The sequence below is a fragment of the Ceratotherium simum genome, chromosome 29 (genome assembly GCF_057802395.1).
Source record: "Ceratotherium simum simum isolate JZ-2026a chromosome 29, ASM5780239v1, whole genome shotgun sequence".
NCBI lineage: Eukaryota > Metazoa > Chordata > Mammalia > Perissodactyla > Rhinocerotidae > Ceratotherium > Ceratotherium simum.
In genome coordinates, this window is record NC_141928.1 from 37,811,981 (window position 1) to 37,836,320 (window position 24,340).

The window sequence follows — 24,340 nt, forward strand, 5'->3', positions numbered from 1 at the left end:
AAAAAGCTGTGGGGAACTTAAAACTGAGAAAATTTTAAAATATTGTTAATTTATTTTAAAATAATAAGAGACAATTACATGTTAACATAAGCAACTTTTATTGAAAAAAAAAAACTATATTTTCCAAAAAAAAGAATGAGAAGAGTGGTACTGTTTTACATTTTTGCATTAACAGAAGCTAGCTAGATTCTCATATTTGCTTCTGCATTCAGGCTTTTGCAATATAACGCATCACACGGCCTCTGGAAAACTCCACTGTACACTCATGAAAGAATGAGAGTGAAAAACGCAAATCAGTCTTTGTATTAGTATGAAAATAGTTTTGACCTCACAGACCCCTTGAAAAAGTCTCAGGAGCCTCTATGGGTTCTTGGACTATACTTTGAGAACTGCTGATCTAATGAAAATTCTAACCATACTGGGGGGATGGAAGAATGGGGAGTGTGCATTGAAATGCAGAGAGCAAAACCAGTAGAATTATAAGGAGAAGTGAAGAAATTCATAAAAAACAAAATTCTTATCTCTAACCAAGAGGAAGTCAATAGATAATGTCTAAACTGAAAAACGAAGAGGCTCCAAGCATGTCATTTAACATATGTATGTAAATATCATAAGAACTAGCTAAGAGTTGAAAGTGGTACTCTTGGGAAAGAGCAAATGGGAGCAGGGAGGCTAGGCCTTGGTGTTTGTCTTAAATCTTGTGGAACTATTTCATTCTTTAAGTGATGTGTACTTAACAAACTACATAAACCTTGGTAAAATTTTTTTAAAAATCTAAAAAGAAAGAGGGCCTGAACAGACCATAAACACACACACACACAATTAGAAAAAGTTGCCAAAGAATTACTGCCCCCCTGAAAAGGCTTCAGTACCAAAGAGTTTTATAGAAAATATATCTATCAAATGCTATGGAAAAGATAATTCCTCTATTATTTAAATCATTTTAGGACAGAAAGCTTCCTATGAGGCAATATTAAAATAAATATATGCAATTAAATACAGTCAATACCGACCAATCTTTATGAATGGATCGATAAGGATGAGTTCTGCACAGTGAAGGGCAACCTATTGCTGTGAGTGCACAGACTAACTTTTTCAGAGAAGCTATTTAATATCCAGTAACATATGCATAACTCAACTGAGGTAAAAACGGAGCCATCAGTTAAACCAAACGAGAAATGCAGCTGATGCACTAGTATCATTTTTAATACGTTTTGGCCATCTCAAAGTTCCACAAGTCAACATTCTAAGAATGAGTTGGAAATAGCAGGGCATTACTATGATGCCCAAAAGTGATTCCAAACACTATGAATAGGAAGAAGGCTTAGATTCATACTGTCTTAGGTGGGGTTTCCCAGAAGCAGACCATGAGAGAAGAATTCAAGTGCAAGTAATTATCAAGGAGGCGCTCCCAGGAGAAACTGGGAGTGGGGAGCAGGAGAGGGAAGCAGCAGCAGCCAAGCAAGGGTGCGACCTGGGGCAAAATCCCAGCCTTAGCCTGGTCTAGCATGGGAGCTCTGGAGTATGAATAACCAAGTTTGAGCCACCTCAAGGCAAGGGAACTGGTCTTTCACAGCCCTGCACTAGTCAGTCAACAGCTAAGACGCTCTCCAGGGGGATGCAAACTGCTAGGCCCTTGCAGCTGTCTGGGACCATGCACAAAGTAATGCCAGTCACCTAAAAACAGTCCTCAAAAGAGTCACAAACGCAAGCCATTAGAAGCAAAAGCACACAGAAGCTGCAAGACAGATGCACAGAACCAGTAAAACAGATCAAGGGGATCTGGTCAGAGCGCAGACAGTATCTGCTACACACACCCGGTGATACTAAAGAATAAGGTGATGTGTAACCATATGGATAAATAAATGCTACTGTCTGTTAGGGTAAAGGATATTTTGTATATATACTTGTGTTTCATTCCCAATCCTCCACTGTTGCCCCCAAACCATTATTAAGTCAATGAGAAATCTCAATTCCTTTCTTTGATTCTAAGATGCCACTTAGCATTGAGGCCCCATTGTAGTAAAAGTTAGTAAACACTGTTTTAATAGAAGTCATTAACAAGATAATTTACCATAACATACTTTCTCAATTGAGCTTTCTGGCATAACTTAAAGAAATCTAATTAATTTGGGTATTAAAATATAGCTAGCTATGGTTATGACGGTCTGCCAGTTAAGGCTTTGTACTTACCACCAAGAGAACCCAACTCTGGCTTACTTGAGTGAAAGATATCTGAGTATCTGAGAGCTCAAAGACTTGGGAGGCTGAAGAACCAGACAGCAATCAAAGGAGCTTTGAAGGGCTAGGAAGCCAAATCCACAGTCACACTAGTACGGGAAGTAGAGTATCCTTGGGCTACTCCCCCTGAGGTAAACCGCCTCCAATGGTTCCTTCAGTATGGACATCACGTTCTCAAGATTCAAAGTTCCAAGGAGAGCTCCTACATGCTGAGGGTAGCAACCCACCCACCCCATCCTTTATTATGCTGGGGAAGCAAAGAGGAAGGGTTTTTCTGTTTTTACTTCTGTAGTGGAAGGCTGGTTGCTGATGTATCCATCTAACTATTTAAACATAAAGGGTGTCAAAAATAATTTACAGATAGGAAATCAGTGCTATTAGGAAGGGAGAAAGAATGCCAGAGAGTTTTTTAGTGATATGACATGATACATTAGGCAACAAAGTGATCTGGCCAATATAAAGCCAATCCAAGAACTGACATAGCCTAGTTTTGTTCTTTATAAAAACTAGTCACTTGAAATAAGGTAATGTGTATAGCAGATTGCATTTTCCAGGATGGCTGGCCACATTAAGATCTCCCATCCTGCATTCTTTCTTACAGTGTGACACTGGACATTCCTCTCATCAATAGATGGGGTTTATGTTCACTCCCCTTGAAGCCAGGCAAGTCTATTACTACGGCAAAAGTTACACTACGTGACTTGTGAGCTAGGTCACAAAAGGCAACACAGCTTTCACCTGGTCTTTTTGGCTTGCTCTTGGAACCCAGCCACCATGCTGTAAGGAAGCCCAGCAAAAGTCTAGCTGACAGTCAGCCCCCACCTCCAGACATGAGTATGCCTTCAAGATGACTTCAGCCCCAGTCACGGTCTGACTACAACCCCATGACAGATCCCAAGACAGAATCATCTAGCTGAGCCCAGTCAACCCCTAGAACTGTTAAAGATAATAATAAAATGATTTTTGTTGTTTTAAACTATTTAGTTTTGTAACAAATGTTATTTGTTACAAATAACTAATAACTGGAACAATGTAAAACTTATTAATATCGCCCCACAAATCAACATTCAAATTCTATCTCCAAGGGATGCTTTTATTTTTTTATTGTGAAATTTTTGTTGTACATTATTGTTTGTCAGTTACCATATAAATAAATCCTTCCACCCCTTGAGCCCACCCACCACCCCTCTTGCCCCTGGTAACCACGAAACAGTTCCATCTGTCCATGTGTTAATTTATCTTCCACATATGAGTGAAATCACGCAGTGTTTGTCTTTCTCTTTCTGGCTTATTTCGCCTAACGTAATACCCTCCAGGTCCATCCATGTTGTTGCAAATGGGATGATTTTGTCTTTTTTTATGGCTGAGTAGTATTCCATGGTATATATATATATCACATCTTCTTTATCCAATCATCAGTCGAGGGACACTTGGGTTGCTTCCATGTCTTGGCTATAGTGAATAATGCTGTGATGAACACAGGGGTGCATAAGCCTCTTTGGATTGTTGATTTCAGGTTTGTTGGGTAGATACCCAGTGGTGGGATAGCTGGATCATAAGATATTTCTATTTTTAATTTTTTGAGGAATCTCCATACTCTTTTCCATAGAGGCTGTACCAGTTTGCATCTCCACCAGCTCAGTGAATTAGAGTTCCCGTTTCTCTACAGCCTCTCCAGCATTTGTTGTTTTTTGTCTTGGTGATTATAGCCATTCTAACAGGTGAAAGATGGTTTTGATTTGCTTTTCCCTGATGATTAATGATGTTGAGGATCTTTTCATGTGCCTATTGGCCATCTGTATATCTTCTTTGGAGAAGTGTCTGTTCATTTCCTCTGCCCATTTTTTAATTGGGTTGTTTTGCTGTTGTTCAGTTGCGTGAGTTCTTTATATATTATGGAGATTAATCTCTTGTCAGATATATGGTTTGCAAATATTTTTTTCCAGCTGGTGGGTTGCCTATTCATTTTGATCCTGGACTCATTTGCCTTGTAGAAGCTCTTTTTTTTTTTTTTTTAATTTATTTTTCCCCCCCAAAGCCCCAGTAGATAGTTGTATGTCATAGATGCACATCCTTCTAATTGCCGTACATGGGACGCGACCTCAGCATGGCCGGAGAAGCGGTACGTCGGTGCGTGCCTGGGATCTGAACCCGGGCCGCCAGCAGCAGAGCGCTCGCACTTAACCACCAAGCCACGGGGCCGGCCCTGTAGAAGCTCTTTAGTCTGATGAAGTCTCACTTGTTTATTTTTTCTTTTGTTTCCCTTGTCTGAGTAGACGTGGAATTCAAAAAGATCCTTCATGGCCAATGACGAATAGTGTACTGCCTATATTTTCCTCCAAGAGTTTTACAGTTTCAGGTCTCACCTTCAGGTCTTTGATCCATTTTGAGTTAAGCTTTGTGTATGGCGAAAGAAGATGGTCTATTTTCATTCTTTTGCAAGTGGCTGTCCAGTTTCCCAGCACCGTTTATTGAAAAGACTTTCCCTTCTCCATTGTATGTTCTTAGCTCCTTTGTCAAAGATTAGCTGCCCATCGATGTGAGGTTTTATTTCTGGGCTTTCAATTCCATTCCATTGATCTGCGAGTTTGTTTTTGTACCAGTACCATGCTGCTTTAATTACTATTACTTTGTAGTATGTTTTGAAGTCACGGATTGTGATGCCTCCAGTTTTGTTCTTTTTTCTCAGGATTGCTTTAGCTATTCAGGGTCTCTTGTTGCCTCATATGAATTTTAGTATTCTCTGTTCTATTTCCATGAAGAATGTCCTTGGGATTCTGATTGGGATTGCACTGAATCTGTAGATTGCTTTAGGTAGTATGGACATTTTAACTATGTTTATTCTTCCAATCCAAGTACATGGAATATTTTTCCATTTCTTTATGCCATCATTGATTTCACTCAATAATGTCTTATAGTTTTCATTGTATAGGTCTTTCACCTCCTTGGTTAAATTTATTCCTAGATATTTTATTCTTTTTGTTGCAACTGTAAATGGGATTATCTTCTTGAGTTCTGTTAGTTTGTTGTTGGTATACAGAAATGCAACTGATTTCTGTAAGTTGATTTTGTACCCTGCAATTCTGCTGTAGTTGTTGATTATTTCTAATAGTTTTCCAATGGATTCTTTAGGGTTTTCTATATATAAGATCATGTCATCTGCAAACGGCGAGAGTTGCACTTCTTCATTGCCTCTTCTTACTCCCTTTATTCCTTTTTCTTGCCTAATTGCTCTGGCCAGAACCTCCAGTACTGTGTTGAATAAGAATGGCGAGAGTGGGCACCCTTGTCTTGTTCCTGTTTTCAGAGGGATGGCTTTCAGTTTTTCCCCATTGAGTATGATGTTGGCTGTGGGTTTGTCATATATGGTCTTTATTATGTTAAGGTACTTTCCTTCTATACTCATTTTGTTGAGAGTTTTTATCATAAATGGATGTTGGACCCTGTCAAATACCTTCTCTGCATCTACTGAGATGATCATATGGTTTTTATTCCTTGTTTTGTTAATGTGTTGTATCACATTGATTGATTTGCGGATGTTGAACCATCCCCGTGTCCAAGGGATACTTTCTTTTGTCTATCTACTATGTCTTTGGGGGAAATCACTTTTCACTTTTCACCCATTCTAAGTACATGTGGTACAGATCAGACTGTCCCGAACCTCTGAGTTCCAGGAATGGAGAGATGATCTAGGGAGGCCTGGCCAATTTGGTACCCACTCCCCTTGATTACAGTGATTATTTCAGAGATGGGTATGTGACCCAAGCCATGCCAATTAGAGTCTGCCTTGGGGACTTCTGCTGGTACCATCAACAAAGAGATATTCTCTTCACCCAGATTGCAAGCTATGAGGGAGATGTTAAGTCTAGCATTGACGGTGGCTATTTTTGCCTGAGAATGAAGCCAACACAGAAAAAAGCAGTAACAAAGACAAGTTCTGATGACATCAAGATCCTGGGATCCAGCCACAACTATAGTTAGCATTACCCTAAGACTTCCTATTTCATGAGCCAATGAATTCCCCTTTTATCTTAACCTGGTTTATGCTGGACCTCTGCCACACAGCAAGGTTCAAATCATAATCTCAGAAAAATCTAAATAACAACAGTTATCTTGAAACCTTTTTGGACCTAGAAGGGGATATTTTAAAAATTCAGTTAGTTTGGGAGATATAAAATTCATTACACTCTGCTTTGATGGAAAGGAATCATGAATCAAGATCATGGTTACTCAAAACTCTCAAGGAACTCTAGCAAACTCAGAGGTCCAGTATAAAAGCTATAAAAGAGCTCACGCTGAGAAGATAAGTGTTTTACCAAAAGCTGCCTTTCTAAGGCCTCCAAACCAAGTACAAAAGCTTCAGGTCTCTTTAAAAGATTTCAAAATGTGACTACATGAGTCTATATAGCTGGAGGAGATACGGTAGGTAACCTACCAATTTTAACTGTGTCTGACCCAAAGTAAGTGTATACTACAATGTTTATTATCTGCAAGAACAGATTTTTAGTAATTCCCAAACTAAACATAATTAAGAAACTATACCACTGCCCATTACGTTAACATGAATAATCACGAGTTGACTGTTTTCTCAATACATTTACTTTCCTAATAACGCTTTACTTAGACCAATAAAAAAAGTTCATTTGTGTTCTAGGAGAATAAGCCAGTTAACAGCACATTTTAAACTATGTGATTTATATATTGACCTACCCACATGCTTTTCAATAATATACTGAGTTCATAAAGAAAAGTACACCCATACTCAAACATCACTACCACCATACTAAGTGAGCTGCTGCCTCTCTGCTAGGCAGGACCTGCAAAGTTGCCACCTGCAGAAAGCATCTTAAAATTCTATGGAACTCTTAACATTCAATATCCCTAATCGAGATAAAACCCTAGCAGAAAAATAACTAAACAGAACTTTTCTCCACTTTTAGAGATGATATGGACAAAAATAAGTGTAAGAAAACAAAACCAGGCAAGCTCCCAGTCAAGCAGGCTAGGATTTTTGACAGGGCTCCAAGTCCTGGAATCCTGGAACATTCATCCATTGTTCTGATTTGTCAGCTAAGTGGGAGTAGGGAAAGGCTAGGACTAGGTGCACACAAAGGTGCCCAAGGTTAACCCCAGATACCAGATCTGTCAGCATGACTAATTTCACAATATCTCTGGTTCTACTCTGTCAGGGCTGGTTCAGAAACTGGACAGATTAAGTCTATTAAAAAGGGAATCCATCAATGACCAAACATGAGCATGACTGGGAAAGTCAAGCTAATGCCAGATGCCCTTACCATCTCACCCTACTCTCCAACTCTCCCCACTTTGCCACTTCGTTTTCCACTGCAGAATTCCTGGGGATTAGCTGACCTAGAACTTCACAACTCAGTTTGAATAAGAAAGGGTATTGTGCCCTACTTACATTGCCAGTGCAAACTCAAAATGTTCTTTCTACTAAATACCTTGTTGAGGCCATGGACTGTATTTTTGCTCTCGCTTCCAAAGTGCCCGATACACAGCTCAGTAAACTATTTGTTGAATGAACTTCGACTGTTATATAAATGAAATATAACACCATATTACCCAACAGTGATTCTTCTGAGAGTCCCAACTATCTCTAAAATCAGCCAAAAACCAGAAAGAAAAAGTCTCAGAATATCCAAAATTAGATCAAAGCCTATGTATGAGAGATTTCCTCATAGGAAATTCTCTCAAGCCTTCACACAGTCTTTTGTTTTGAACAAACAAAATTCAAGTTTTTCTAGTTTCCTAACTGACTGAAGATGAGCAATAGCAATTTTAGAATGAGGGTAAGAGGCAGCTGCATGCTGACAACTGCAGAGACAGCTGACCCACTAATGGAGAAAAAGGCACGGGAGCTTGGAGCCATGGACTAGAGCAGCTATACAGCCCTAGAGATCTCAACAGCCATGAAGGTGCTTGTGTATTTCATATAAAAATTCATTCATCCAATGTTTTGAAGTGCTTACACTTCATTCAAGGTTAAGTGCTGTGGAACAGAGATTTGTATGGCCAGAGCCCTAACTGTCATAAGTGCTTAGTGGAAACGAGACATACACAAATAACCGTATTACAAAGTAGAAAACATTAAGTGCCACATAAGAGATGAAGTGCACTCGATGACTCAGAGAAGGCAAAGGTTATTTCCAGCTTCATGGTGGCACTGACAACAGAGCTAGGTATTGGTTTGGATTTGGATAAATGGAGATGTAAAGTACATTCTAGACAGAGGTAAAGGGGGGTAGAGGTTTGAAGTGGGGGAAGCAATGTATGCATCCTGGTTGAAAAGCAGCTAAAGCTAGAAAGGTAGGTATTGGATAGTGAATGCTCATAACTGATGTTAATGATTACTGCAAGTAATCAGGAAAGTTAACCATGAGGCACATAATTTTGCACTAAAGACTTTCATCACTTTTCAGATAACTTTTATAAAAAATATTCTACTTTTTAAAGTTTAAGCACAGTATCAGTAAGGGTTCTTGGCTACAGCAACAGCAACGGACTCTAGCTAACTTAAGTATAAAAGTAAGTTGCTGAAAAGTTATTGGTTTGCTCACAGAATTGATGGGAAGTCTGGACATCTGAGCTTGAACTGGGCAGCAAGAACGATCTAGCCAGAATGCTGTCTCAGTCTGTGCTGGACACAGCCACTACTCAAGAATCCTGACTCCACAGGAAATCTAATCTCCTCTTGCCTTTATTATTGTTATTTAGTCTTGATTCCTAAATACATGTCTTTTTTTAATATTATGTGAGATGAAATGGGAAGTACACTTGAAGTAATTGTGCTGCATACTAAAATACAATGTTGTCTCAAGGAAAAATACTCGTGCAACACTTTTTGAGTTGTAAGCTGAACTAATTGTTTTCATGGAACACCACTATAACTTAAAAGAAAAAACAACAGACAAACCATGGTTGTTCAGATTTGAGTATTTGCCAGACATTTTCTTGAAAATGAATGAAATGAGCTTCTCATTTTTCAAAGCAAACAACTTACAGTATTTGTTGCCTATGATAAAATTCAAGCTTTCAGATGAAAAGTAGAATTTCTGAAAATGTGTATCTGTCACTGTGAGCTCAATAGCTTCCCAATGCTCAAAACCTTCTGATGAGATCATTGGTGATATTAATGAAATGTGATTTTTTTTAAGATTGTATAATAAATGTGTCAACATTTGGAAGATCTGCATAACTCAGTGAATCAATATTTTCCAAATGACCAATGTTGTAACCATATTACAAAATAAGATATGGGTAAAAAAATTCATTTAAAGTGCAAGATATAGGGCCGGCTCCGTGGTTTAGCGGTTAAGTGCGCACGCTCTGCTACTGGCGGCCTGGGTTCGAATGCCAGGCATGCACCAACGCACCGCTTCTCTAGCCATGCTGAGGCCACGTCCCACACATAGCAACTAGAAGGATGTGCAACTATGATGTACAACTATCTACTGGGGCTTTGGGGAAGGAAAAAAAAAAAAAAAGGAGGAGGATTGCCAATAGATGTTAGCTCAGAGCCGGTCTTCCTCAGCAAAAAGAGGAGGATTAGCATGGATGTTAGCTCAGGGCTGATCTTCCTCACAAAATAAATAAATAAATAAATAAAGTGCAAGATATAAACTAATGTATTTTTTTTTTTGGTGAGGAAGATTAGCCCTGAGCGAACATCAGTTGCCAATCGTCCTCTTTTTGCTGAGGAAGATTGGCCCTGGGCCAACATCCACGGCCATCTTCCTCTACTTTATATGTGGGACACGTGCCACAGCACAGCTTGACAAGCGGTGCGTAGGTCCACGCCAGGGATCCGAACCAGAGCGGAGAGTGTGAACTTAACCACTATGTCACCGGGCCAGCCCCTACACTAATATATTTTAATATAACTGAATATGAAAAGTTCATTGATATGGTTTCAGATTCCACACTGCAACTAAAAAGCAATAAACTTAAGAAAACACCATTTGCCAAGTCTTGTTATAGTATCAGAAAAGCATATCCAAAATTATCTGAAAAAGCTACTAAAATACTCCTCTCTTTTCCAACTACATATTTGCATGATGCTGGACTTTTCTTGATATACTTTAACCAAGAGTACATCACAATAAATTGAATACAGAAGCAGGTATGAGAATTCGCCTGCCTTCTATTAAACTAGACATTAAAGAGATTTGCAAAAAATGTAAAACAAGGTCACTCTGAGCATTCCTGGTGTCCAGATCTTGGTTTAAAATACCATTCTCTGATAAAAGGAACCAGCGCTCCTTGGAGAAATGGCTGATTCTAGGACTCGGGCAGGAAATATACAAGATAAGCCTGCAGCATCTTGCAGCGCCAGAAAGTAAGAAAGTGCTTAAAACAAACAAACAAACGTGACAATGGGAGTATGTGCATGGGATATAAGACCCAACAGGAGAAAGTGCTCCCAAAAGCCAAAGCTAGAAGAATTTCAGCAATAAGATAACTAAAATAGTATTAGATTATAACCCAAAGCATAAGCTACATATCCATAGGTCCATACATATATATAATGATTGATATATAAATGATTGATTGAATAAATGGGAGAGAAGAGATAAATCTCCTGTGCACAAGAATTCCAAAAAATTTATGTAGACACTCTGCCCTCAAGGAGATGGAGCATAACTCCCCACTCCTTAAGTGTGGGCTGTGAAGAGTGACTTTCTTCCAGAGTACAGTATAGAAAACAGAGGGGAAAAGAGTAACTTTACACTGGAGAAATCTGACAAACTCTATCTCAGCCAGGTGACCAAGGGCAACATCAACAGTGATGAGTCATGTTGACAGTATACATCTCATTTTGATGTGATGAGAATGGCACTTTACCTCTGTGGTCCTCCCCCCAAAAAATCCATAACCCAGTCCAACCCTGAGAAAAATATCAGACAAATCCCAATGGAGGGACCTTCTACAAAATACCTGACCAGTACTCCTCAAAACTATCAAAGTCACCACAAACAAGGAAAATAGGAGAAACAGTCACAGCCAAGAGGAGCCTAAGGAGACAAGATGACCAAATGTAATGTGCTATCCTCAATCAGGTCTTGGAACAGAAAAAGAACCAGACGTAAAAACTACAGAAACCTGAATAAAGAATGGACTTCCGTTAATAAAAATGTATCAACAGGGGCTGGCCCGGTGGCGTAGTAGTTAAGTTCAGCGCACTCCACTTTGGCGGCCTGGGGTTCACAGGTTCAGCTCCTGGGCGCGGACCTACACCACTCATCAAACCACGCTGTGGTGGCGACCCACATACAAAAAATAGAGGAAGACTGCCATAGATGTTAGCTCAGGGCCAGTCTTCTTCAAGCAAAAAGCAGAGGATTGGCAACAGATGTTAGCTCAGGGCCAATCTTCCTCAACAACAACAACAAAAATGTGTCAATAATGGTTCATTAGTTATAACTAATGTACCAAACTAATGTAAGCTGTTAATAATGGGGAAACTGGGTGTGGGTATACAGAAACTCTCTGTACTATCTTCACATTCTATAAATCAAAAACTGTTCTAAAAAATATGTTTTTTTTAAATGCTACTCTTTTCACTAAATATTTGTTTTGGAAAATAGTTATTTTTCATAAAAATGTTATTTATGTTAACACAATGGGTTTATTATTTCTGATGAATATTTAAATTTTTTTCTCAATTTTAATTTCTAACATGTTAAATACTGATAGCTATAACTCACAAAAAAGCTCTTTGGAGTCATCAATAATTTTTAAATGTGTAAAGGAATCCTGAAGTGAAAAAAAAAAATCCTGCCCAAGACAGTCAGTTACATGACAAAGTCTGAAAACATTTAAACTTCAAAACTTCAAACTGAAGTAGATAAGTTTCACATATATGGAAAATGCATGCATGTGGAATCTCAGTCTTCAAAAACATAGAATAAATGAGACTTTAGTGTAAAGGCAGTCTTCAATTTATACATATATTGTGCTATTCAAGTTAGTAAAACAAATTGCCTAGCATTTTCTCAGCAAAAAAAGTGATCTTCCAGGATCACTTACAAAGTATGCCTTTAACCTGTTACTATGGTAGCAAATGGTCAAAGCACCTGTGCAATGTAAGTAACACTGTACCACACTTAGCACTATAGTTGGGTGGGGAAGAGCTAGTTGAGTGGCATGAAAGGGTTGGATGCCTACTAAGAGCCAGGTTCTGTAGCTACCTTCCATGCATTATCTCCTATGGATGACTGTCAAGCAGTGACTGTCACCCCATGTCTAGGACCAACACCACCCAACTAGTACAGTAAGCGAAGGTGAGGAGATATGAACCTAGGTACAACTACGAAACCTCACTTTGCAGTAATGGGAGCAGCCACCAGTAAGTCATGAGCCAGGTGGCTAACGACAGGATACTCAGCCGAGAGACAGTATGTAGTTAAGAGGGTTAGCAAAGATTAGGAATAAGGATTACGTGACTGGGGGGAGTTTAAGGGCATGAAGCGGAACAGCAGGGTCAGGGTCAAGGACTGGAGGTGAGAGGGAAAAGACAGGTGTGTAAAATAACAGCTAAGGGAGTGAAAATTGAAGCAAAGGTTCCAGAAGAGGTGGCAGGGAGGGCTTTTCTTCTCCTCTTCTCTTACGTTAAATCCTCCCTTGCTGCCAATGCCACATGCCACCACCACAGACCACACTGCCAAGCCTTCACCACTGCCAACAGAGCCTGGTTTGGAAGGTCAGGAGATGCCTCTCCTCCCACTGGCCCCTGCCATTGGCGCCTCCCCAACCCCACCTTCCATGAGGCTGGTGCCTAACAAGAATCAGGGATCAGAAATTTGGGGAGGAGGGGAGGGCGACAGAATACATTCCTGGCAGCAGGGTCACCTGTTAAACAGAGAAAATCTCGGTCCACCCAACCCTGTTAGGGAGGTGGTCTGTCAGGGTGGTGGCCCACCAGCAGAGTGCTGTCTGAAAGATGGGCATGCCCAAGACAGCCACTTATATGACAGAGTCTGAAAACATTTAAACTTCAAAATAATTTACGACAAATTTCACTGCTTTATCCTGTTTAGAATTTTACACTTGCACTGTAACTGGCCTAGAAATTTCCCTTTCTGGGGTACTACATTTTCTGAAACTTAAAATGAATTTTAAAAATTAAATTAAAAATTTAAAAAACATTAAAAAAGAATAAAATGAAGAGTCAGCTAGTTGATTATCTGATAAAAGAACATCTGCAGCCAGTTAACACTCTAAAGATCGCACAAACTTCATAAAGACATACAAAAATCTATAGAAACCATCCATCAACGGCTTCTTTTAGCTCCTTATAAATCTGAGACTACATCTATTTTAACATCTGTTTAAGAAGTCTAAATATATTTTCCCTCTATTATTTAGAAAACATTGCCTGCCACCCATCTCAGTTGCCCCCCACATACAACCTTTTCAGCAATTTTTAAAAATAGCTTTCATTGCCTTTTATCCCTGACAGATCAAGAAACATATTTCTTAATTAAAAAAACTAAGCTTTTATAAGAAGAAAGCCATGCCAAAGCATTGGAGACGCTATTATTGATGGTGTCTTTCCAGCAGAGAAGACGAAAAATGGATTTAATTCATTTCTTATACCTAGTTTATTTTCAAAGCAGTGTATTCCTTCACTTCTGAATCATTCATCAAATCAAGTGTTCAGCAAGCGACTAATAGTTTACCTGTTGAGTTGCTTTTGAGGTTCTACTCAAAATAAAGAACATAATGTATGTTACTAAATGTGTTTAAATTTTTGTACCACCTGTGGGTTCCTCTCACAACTGAACCTCAAAATAATAGGTTTTCTTCTCCCTGTCCTCCTTCCTCAAATCTTCTCTGCAGTAGAGACTAAAATAGCCTAAAAAATTGAAGGTCTTGCATTTTTAGAGAAAGATGCCTGAGTGGATTTTAAATTATAATTGACTAATTAAGATGTACTGAAAAATCAATTACACCAAGTTAACAATATCACATACAAAAGAAAAGGGGGAGCAATCCACCCTAATCATTTTAAACTTAAGAAAGGGGAAATAGGCCGGCCCCGTGGCTTAGTGGTTAAGTGCGTGCGCTCCGCTGCTGGCGGCCCAGGTTCGGATCCCGGGCACGCACCGAAGCACCGCTTCTCCGGCCACAATGAGGCCTCGTCCCACATACAGCAACTAGAAGGCTGTGCAACTATGACATACAACTATCTACTGGGGCTTTGGGGGAAAAAAAATAAAAAAATAAATTAAAAAAACTTAAAAAAAAAAAAAAGTATTTAGAAGGGGGAAATAAAGCATTTGTAAACTTGTTATCAAGTACACAAAGTAACAGACTACCAAGTAAAATTTCCAAAGAGCAGACTCACCACCCAATCATCCTTTAAAGTTTAAGGAAACAAAACATTATATTTGTTAATTTCCATTTATATAAGGAAAAAATTTCACTTCTGATAGAATTCCTTTCTATAACAAACTTTCTTCCGAGTACAAAGGCAAATTTGGAAAATTAATTAGTTAAAATTACAATGAATTAATTGGGTAAAAAAGTCTCTCAATTGTATCAAGTTTCATTAAATCTAAGATGCCAATGATTATAAAATGCAATATTATTTCACGTAACATTAGGAAAGAAAAAAAAAGTTGCTAATTAAGCTAGGGCATAATGCTAATTTATGGCATCCTGTCTTCAAGATTAAAATGTGAACAAAATGTGGTTTAGAATCCAGGAAATACTGGAGCCTTAAACACTTTCAAATATGTTAGAAGATCAGAAGGAAAATTACCTACAGATAAAATAATCTTGGATACTAAGACAGTAATCTGTTTATGCCTACTATACTACAATAAAGTCATACTCCAACACAATTCCTAATCTGTTTGAGCTGTCAGAAATATAAATCAAAGCTTTCAGCAAATATACGTAGAATTAATCAAATGAAAGTCACCCCCCAAAATTGAATGTTCAGAGTAAAGCCACTACTCAGTGATGAAAACAACTGTAAAGAGCCATAGTTCACTCAGAAACAGCTGGTCTTTCAGATATGAGAAGTTCATACTTAGACAAAACCTGCAGTGTAGTGTTACATTCCACTCCACCTGCTACACTAACACAAACTGGCTTTACTAGACAACATCTATATTTGAGAAGTGTTAAGTACAGTAAAAGAGAAATCATACACTTAAAACTGACAGAGGGGAAAAGTATTTGTTTACAACAAATTTACATTTAAAAAAAAATTGAAAGTTAACATGGAATCAATACCTTGGGTTTTTCTTTTCCCTTTCCAAGGAGAAATTGAGGCAGATTCAAGATTCTGTGCCAGCACTACAGCATGCTCTGTCATATCTCACTGTACACAAGATTTTTTTTTTTTTTTTTTTTTTCCCCCCAAAGCCCCAGTAGATAGCTGTGTGTCATAGCTGCACATCCTTCTAGTTGCTGTATGTGGGACGCGGCCTCAGCATGGCCGGAGAAGCAGCGCGTCGGTGCGCGCCCGGGATCCGAACCCGGGCCGCCAGCAGCGGAGCGCACGCACTTAACCACCAAGCCACGGGGCCGGCCCTACACAAGATATTTTAAAGTCTTACCCACAATCAAGAACTCCAGTTCAATATAATTCATGCTAAGTACTTTAAATACTAAAACACTACATGCATTTTGTAGCCAAGTGATCTTCTTAAATACTTCAACTAGTGATGATCTTGTGCCAAAGTCTCTTTTGACAGCACTGATCCCTAAATTTAGGAAAATACCCCACTATAAGATGCTCTTCTTCCAAATCTCATCACTTTCAGAATTTTCCTAGAGACATCTCAATTATCCAGAATACAGCTTGCCAGTATCCCCAACTAACTATACTATGTTTTGATACAATTTTTAGGAGAAAAAAAAAGCAAATCAAAAAATAAGTCGACTTCAGGACTCTTTAAAAAAAAGTCCTGGCTCATTCATTCAGCAAAACCCAAGGGCCCAGAACAGGTCCCCAACCAGTGAGTCTTACCTGGCAGGTCACCAAGCTAGCTGCGGTGGCCAGGCCAGTCTTCCCAAGTTTGCTGGGATTTCCAGAGCGGGTTAAAGCAATCGTGGCAGGCCTGCCCTTGGTTTAGGGGCGTTTCTCTAAAATTCTCTTTCTCCTCCCCCGACCTGGTCTCTCCCCTCCGCCTCGGCTCTTGTAGCTTATTGCCAACCACCCTCACCACGGAAATCGCAATACTTCAGCAAATGAAAAGGAAACGAAGAGGAACCCAGCCCACCTTTTTTAAAGATCTAAGACACAAAGGCCCATACAAGGATGACAAACCATCAAAGACGACTAAGGCACAGCACTCTCTTCAACCTCCAAAGAAAGATCCCAATGTATGTAATATCTTCTACTTACTACAATTGAAAAGTATATTAACATATTTTGAAAAATTTTTGTTTCAGTTCTTGAAGGTGAAGGGTTTCTTCTATTCATTCAAATTACCCAGAACCCGAGCATACCACTTGGTCATCAAGACTTTACCTCAAAATTTTTCTCCCAATGAAATATTTAGGTGTGTCTCCTATTCAGAAACCAGCTTCTACAGTGCCCTCCACTACGCCAGAATTACCAATAACCTCTTTGGGAAGGAAGGAACTAACCTTCAACCCCCGGTACTCCACTGCCTTATGTACCGATGCACAACCCTGCCCGGCCTCCACACAAGGGACGGGCGGGAATGGCTGCGCCTCACCCCTGCACCCCCGCGGCTCCCCGCCCGAGGCCCGTCGGTAGCGGGCAGTCAATAAACGCCCATCAACACTTCAGTCCTCGGACAAGTCCGGGCATTCCAAAAGCCTGGCGCCACCCCTCCGCGGCGGCCACCGGTTCCCGATGCCTGGCTGCCTCGGCCTCACTCTGGTGATGAAACCTCGTCGCTCAAGGAGACCCAGGCTGGGGGCATGGGAGCCACCCGCCCCCATCCCGCAGCGGGACAGAGCCTCTCTTCACCGCGACAGGCTGTTGGTCCGCAGGCCTTTCCACCCCATCCCAGGAACCAACATCGCCCGCCCGCGGACCCGAGGGGGCCGAAGCCCCCGCCCCAGCCGGCAGGCAGACAGCCTGGCGTCGGGTCACGGGGGACGCCTGCGCAGAAGAACCCGCCGGGCCCCTCCGCCACGAAGGGTAACAATACCCCTCGTTAAAACAGGCAGGGCAGGCTGGGGAGGACACCGGCACGCGTCCGCGCGCGACCCGAGACGCGACCCTGGCCCCGCCGCCCGCCCCGAGGCCCCGGAGCTCGACCGTCTCCACAGGAGCGCGCCCGCGCGCGCCACCGCCGCTCGCGCTGACAGACTCGCCTCACCTGAGCCGGGCTCCACCCCCCTTCTCGCTGGAGGAGGTGGTGACCCTTCTCCGACCCGACCCGACAGTGTCGGGGGCGGGAACGTCCAGGCTGGCGTCTCCGTGATGGGATTTCCTCCCCCTTCCGCCCACCTCCCCCCCCGCCCCCGGCCACCCCGCCTCTGTCCCCCAGCTCCTTCAGCCCGCTCGCCGCCGCACTCCGAGAACACCGCGGCAGCGGCCGACAGTAAACGGAAGTGACGCAACGCGAGATCGCCTGCTCCTCCATTCCTCCGCCCCTCCGGCCGAGCTGCAACCAATCAGCAAGGGAGGGGGCGTGGCCGGGGCAGAAATGCAGCCAGCCGGCGCTCGGAATCCGGGGGTATTTACTCGGCCCCCGGAACACTGACCAATCCACGGTCCCAGGAGCCTCCCTGTGTTTACTACCGACCGAATCCGCGAGCGCTGTGACCAATCACCGTTTGCCGTACAACACGTAAAACTGTCATCGAACGCCTCTTAAGGCGGGATTTATCACCCCGGGTTTGGACTATAGACGAGCGACTGTGTGCCGCCCCCGATCAAACCCCGTTCTGGCTGAGGCAAGCGGGTTTTCCGCCTAAGTCCCCCAATCAGAATCACGGCTGCCTGAGGTCTGCGCGAGCCCGGAGGCGGGCCCCAGAGCAGTGCGTCCCACCAGTGGCTGCACCTGGAGGGTTTCCCCACCGTCGGCGCCCGGCCCTGCGGTGACCCCCGGCTCCCGGTCCCAGCGAGCTTTCTTCGGGGAGCCGGCACACGCACTCGGGTAGAGGTTCTGTTGCGACCTCGTAGACTTTGGAAAAAATTAAGTAAAATTCCAAGACGCTGTTTGGGTTGAATTAAGCCAAAATCCAGGCTACAAAAGGTGAACCCAAAACGCCGTCCGTCTGACGGCAGTTGGGTCCGCTCCGCCGCGCTTCCAGTCCCGGTGGCGGCGTCCCGAGGCGCCGGCGCCTGAGGAGTCTGACGGGCGGGCCCCGGCTCCCAGGCGGCGCGTCACTCCGCGTTCGGCGCCGCGGGTCTAACGAGCCTGCAGGCTCGAGAACCAAGCCTCCAAGACGACGTTGGAAACGTGGGGGGGTCGCGGACCTCGGTGGGACGCCGGCGAAAAGAGCAGGCTCCGGGGCGGCTCTGGCTCCCGGGTGCACGCTCGGTGGGAGAGCACGAGCCCTGAGGGGGCCGCCGGCGGGGCTCCGAGGGCGCCGGCCCCGAGGCGGGGAGGAGCCCCCCCTTCGGTGCGGAGGAGAGAGGACAGGCCGCAAGGGGCCTTCCTGGCGGGAGCGGCCGGGCGCTCGGCGCGGCCCCGGAGACAGGCAGGCCGGGGAACTGGGAACCCGCTGGGTTGGCGGGGTGGGGAGTAGAGGGACACTATTTTGAAAATGGAGCATCTCTCTTCTTCAGAACCTGACGCCCAAATATCAGTACAGTTGGTCCAGCCCTTCAGACGTTACAGGTTGGGAATGTTGCCCTTGGGTTTATTGCTTTAAGGCCTCAGTGAAGTCTGATGGTAAATTATGTTCATTAAGATTCCCTGAGATTTCATAGCCCTTACACGTATTTTACTGCCAGATTAGCCGGCAAAATAAATAAAATATGAAATGCTGACAGTAAGCCAGGCAATGTGAGAGGTCCTTTCATATATGTGACCCTTACAAACATACTGTGAGATAGATATCTCAAATTTACAGACTCGCGAAAATTAAAAAGACTTGTATGTTCAGTACTTAGAATAGTGTGTGAAAAGGCTCCGTCCTATATTGTTGGTGGGAGTACCATTGCCGCTGTCTTGGAAGATAACTTGGTAGTATCTAGCAAAATTGCATTGGTCCCTTCTAGCTGGCAACTCCTTTCTAGAAATGTATGTATTCTACTGAAATACACAAATGTGGAAAAATATATGAGGCTGTTGATCACAGCTTTGTTAGTGGAAGGCAAAAAAGAAACAATCTGATATGCATCTACAGAGAATTACAAAACATTGATATATACATATTATGGCTCCTTCATCGCTAATGATCCCATATATATACAAAACAAAACCGGTAAAAACCTGTGTAGAGGTACAGGTAAAAGTTTGTAAATGTATGGCCAAGTATGAAAGGATACTATCAAACTGGTAACAAAAGTTACTTCAGTGAAGGGGAGTTGGGGGGGGGGTGGTAAGGAAATGTTTTAAGAGGGCCTCCAGTCTTTATATACTTCTGTATTAATTTAATTTTTATAGCAAGCTTTGTTGGTTTGGGTAGTATTTATGAAAGCCAGGAATTTTAGGATATTCGGGTTTTCAAATCATTGACAAAATTCTTCCTAAGTTAAGCTATAAATTTCCCAGTAAAAGTACCAATGAGATACTTTTTGAAACCAGACACACTGATTCTGAGATTCATAAGGAAGGATAATATTGCAAGAATAGCCAGGAAAATTCTGGGAAAAATTAACAAGGCAGCCATTGCCTTAACAATTACAAATATATTTCATAATGCTTTATTATCTAAAAAAAAAAAAAAATGGAAGCGAGGATTCTGGGAAGACGGCAGAGTAGGAAGCACTGAGAATCTGTCTCCACACCTGGGCAACAATTGCACTCTCGGAATCTGCTTTAACTATTTTGGAACTCTGGAGTCTGTTGAAAGCTTGCAACCTCTAGGGGAAGGCTTGGATGGTAAATTGCAGTTAGTTTTGGTCAATTTCAGCTCTCAGCACTGTAAAAGCTACCTATCCCACACCCCTAAGCCACCCTGCGGTCAGCTGTGCACAGGTTCCTGGGAGCAGCTTGCACTAGGTTATGGGAGCCAGGATAGGCAAAAAGGACCCTGTCCTCCAAATCAGGGATTGCTGTCCAAAGCAGGACATGCTGCTTTTGATCACAGAGGTGCAGATGAAGAGGCAGGCAGCCAGTGTTGTAGCTGCTGCTCCTCATTGTTGCAAGCCCTTCCCTCTCCAGCTGAAGTGACTTCCTGGGGGTTTTGAAGCAAAAACTGACAGAATTGAAGGGATAAATAGACAGTTCTACACTAATAGTTGGAGACTTTAATACCCCATTCTCAGTAATAGATAGAACAACCAGACAGAAGATAAATAAGTAGAAGAGGACTTAACATAAGTAACCAACTAGATCTAATAGCCATATATAGAACACTACCCAACAAAAATGGCATACACATTCTTCTCAAGTGCACCTGGGACATTTTCCAGGGTAGAATATATGTTAGGCTACAAATTAAGTCTCAGTAGATTTTAAAGGATACATATTATACAACATATCTTCTCTGACCACAATAGGATGAACCTAGAAATCAATAACAGAAGTATAACTGAAAAATTCACAAATTTGTGGAAATTAAACACCACACTCTTAAATAACCAGTGGATAAAATTAGAAATTACAGAAGAAATTAGAACATACTTAGAGATGAATGAAAATGAAAACACAACAAACCAAAGCTTACAGGACACAGCAAAAGCAGTGCTAAGGGGGAAATTTATAGCTATAAATGCTTATATTAAGAAACAAGAAAGAGAGCCAGCCTTGATGGCCTAGTGGTTAAAGTTCGAGGCTGTCACTACTTCGGCTGCCTGGGTTTGTTTCCTGGTCGTGGAACCACACCATCCATCTGTCAGTTGCCATGCTGTGGCGGCAGCTCACACGGAAGAACTAGAAGGACTTACGACTAGGATATACAACCATGCACTGGGGCTTTGGGGAGGGAAAAAAAAAAGCAAGAAAGATCTCAAATCAACAAACTAACTTTACAACTTAAGAACTAGGAAAAAAAAGAATAAACTAAACTGAAAGCTGCAAAAGGAAAGAAATAATAAAGATTAGAGCAGAGATAAATGAAATAGAGAATAGAAAAACAAATAGAAACTAAAAGTTAGTTCTTTGAAAAGATCAACAAAATTGACAAATCTTCAGCTGATGGACTAAGCAAAAAGGAGAGAAGACTAATATTACTAAAATCAGAAATGAAAATGAGGACATTACTACCAATTCTGCAGAAATAAAAAGGATTATAAGAGTACTAGGAACAATTGTGTGCCAACAAATTGGATAACCTAGATGAAATGGACAAATTCCTTGAAACACAAAACCTATCCAGACTAAATCACAAAGAAATAGAAAATCTGAGTAGACCTATAACTAGTAAGCAGATTGAATCAGTAATCAAAAATCTCCTGACAAATAAAAACCCCGGACCTGATGGCCTCACTGGTAAATTCAACCAAACATTTAAAGAACTAATACCAGTCCTTCTCAAACTTTTCCAAAAATTGAAGAGGTGGGAGCACTTCTTAACTCATTCTAAGAAGTCAGCATTACTGTGATACCAAAGCCAGACAAAGACACTACAAGAAAAGAAAACTACAGACACATATCCCTTATGAACATTGATGCAAAAATTCTCAACAGAATACTAGCAAGCTGAATTCAGCAGCATCTTAAAAGGATTATACACCATGAGCAAATAGGATTTATTCCTGGAATGCAAGGATAGTTCAATATATGAAAATTGATCAGTGTAATACACCACATTAAAAGGATGAAAGAAAAAAAAACACATAATCATCTCAATTGATGAGACAAAGCTTTGATGAAATTCAACACCCTTTCAAAAACACTCAAAAAACTAGGAATAGAAGGAAACTACCTCAACATAATAAAAACCGTATATGAAAAACCACAGCAAACGTCATACTCAGTGGTAAAAGACTTAAAGCCTTTTCTTTAAGATCAGGAGCAAGACAAGGATGCCCACTTTCACACCTTCTATTCAACATAATACTAGAATTTATAGTTAGAGCAATTAGGCAAGAAAAAGAAATAAAAGGCAGGGCTGGCCCGGTGGCTTAGCGGTTAAGTGTGTGCACTCTGCTACTGGTGGCCCAGGTTCGGATCCCGGGCGCGCACCAACGCACTGCTTCTTCAGCCATGCTGAGGCCGTGCCCCACATCCAGCAACTAGAAGGATGTGCAACTATGACATACAACTATCTACTGGGGCTTTGGGGGAAAAAAAAAGGAGGAGGATTGGCAATAGATGTTAGCTCAGAGCCAGTCTTCCTCAGCAAAAAGAGGAGGATTAGCACAGATGTTAGCTCAGGGCTGATCTCCCTCACAAAAAAAAAAAAAAGAAAAAAGAAAACGCATCCAAATTGGAAAGGAAGAAGTAGTATTATCTCTGTTTACACATGATATGATCTTATATTTAGATAACTCTAAAGATTCCACACAAAAAAACTGTTAGAGCCAATAAATGAATTCAGCAAAGTACCAGGATACAAAGTCAACACCCCAAAATCAGTTGCATTTCTATACACTAACAATGAACAATATCAAAAGGAAATTATGAAAACAATTCCATTTACAATAGCATCTAAAAGAATAAAATACTTAGGAATTAACGAAGGAAGTGAACGACTTGTACAATGAAAACTACAAAACTTTACTGAAAGAAATTAAAGACAAATAAATGGAAACACATTCCATGTTCATGGATTAGAAGACTTAGGGCCGGCCCCGTGGCTTAGCGGTTAAGTGCACGCGCTCCGCTGCTGGCAGCCCGGGTTCGGATCCCGGGCGCGCACCGACGCACCGCTTCTCCGGCCATGCTGAGGCCACGTCCCACATACAGCAACTAGAAGGATGTGCAACTATGACATACAACTATCTACTGGGGCTTTGAGGGAAAAAATAAATAAATAAATAGAAGACTTAATATTGTTAAGATGTCAATACTACACAAAGTAATCTACAGATTCAATGCAATCAGTATCAAAAATACCAATGATTGGGCCAGTCCCAGTGGCCTAGTGTTTAAGTTTGGTGTGCTCCACTTAGGCAGCCTGGGTTCAGTTCCCAGATGTGGACCTACACCAGTCATCAGTGGCCATGCTGTGACAGCAGCTCATATACAAAATAGAGTAAGATTGGCAACAGATGTTAGCTCAGGGAAAATCTTCCTCAGCAAAAAGAGGAAGATTGGCAACAGATGTTAGCTCAAGGAGACTCTTCCTCAGCAAAAAAAAAAAAAAAACAAACAAACTCCAATGATGTTTTTTGCCAAAGTAGAAAAACCAATCCTAAAATTCATATCTCAAGGGACCTTTAGCAGACAAAACTATCTTGAAAAAGAAGAACAAAGCTAGAGGACTCACATTTCCTGATTTCAAAACTTACTATAAAGCCACAATAATCAAAACAGTGTGGTAGTGGCATAAAGACAAACATATAGACCAAGGGAATGGAATAGAGGGTCCAGAAATAAACCCTTGTATATATAGTCAAATGATTTTTGACAAGAGTGCTAAGACCATTCAATGGGAAAAAAGACAGTCTTTTCAACACATGGTACTGGGAAGCCTGGATATCCACATGCAAAATAATGAAATTGGACTCTTAGTTAACACCATACACAAAAAGTAACTCAAAATGAATCAAAGACCTAGATGTAAGACCTAAAACTATAAAACTCTTAGAAGAAAACATAGGACGAAAGCTTCATGACATTGGATTTGGCAATGATTCTTGGCTATGACAGGAAAAGCACAGACAACAAAAGAAAAAACAGACAAATTGGACTTGATGAAAATTTCAAAATGTTATGCATCAAAAGACAAAATCAACAGAGTAGAAAGGCAACCCACAGGATGGGAAAAAATATTTGCAAATCATATATCTGGCAAAGGATTAGTGTTCAGAATATACAGAGAACTAAAACTCAACAAACAAAAAACAAAAAACATAGCCCCAAAA

At 41.4% G+C, this 24,340-nt stretch overlaps 1 protein-coding gene across 3 annotated transcripts in view; it reads right to left on the minus strand.

The window, feature by feature from the left end:
- ZBTB5 (zinc finger and BTB domain containing 5) overlaps nt 1-17,685 on the minus strand; it is a 30,040-nt gene extending 12,355 nt beyond the window's left edge. The window contains exon 1 of one of the 3 annotated variants that reach the window (XM_004423225.3): nt 17,571-17,685. The gene's annotated coding sequence lies outside the window, so the exon portion shown is untranslated. The other 2 variants (XM_087419464.1, XM_087419465.1) reach the window with 2 other exon arrangements.
- Between the last annotated feature and the right edge of the window lie 6,655 nt (nt 17,686-24,340).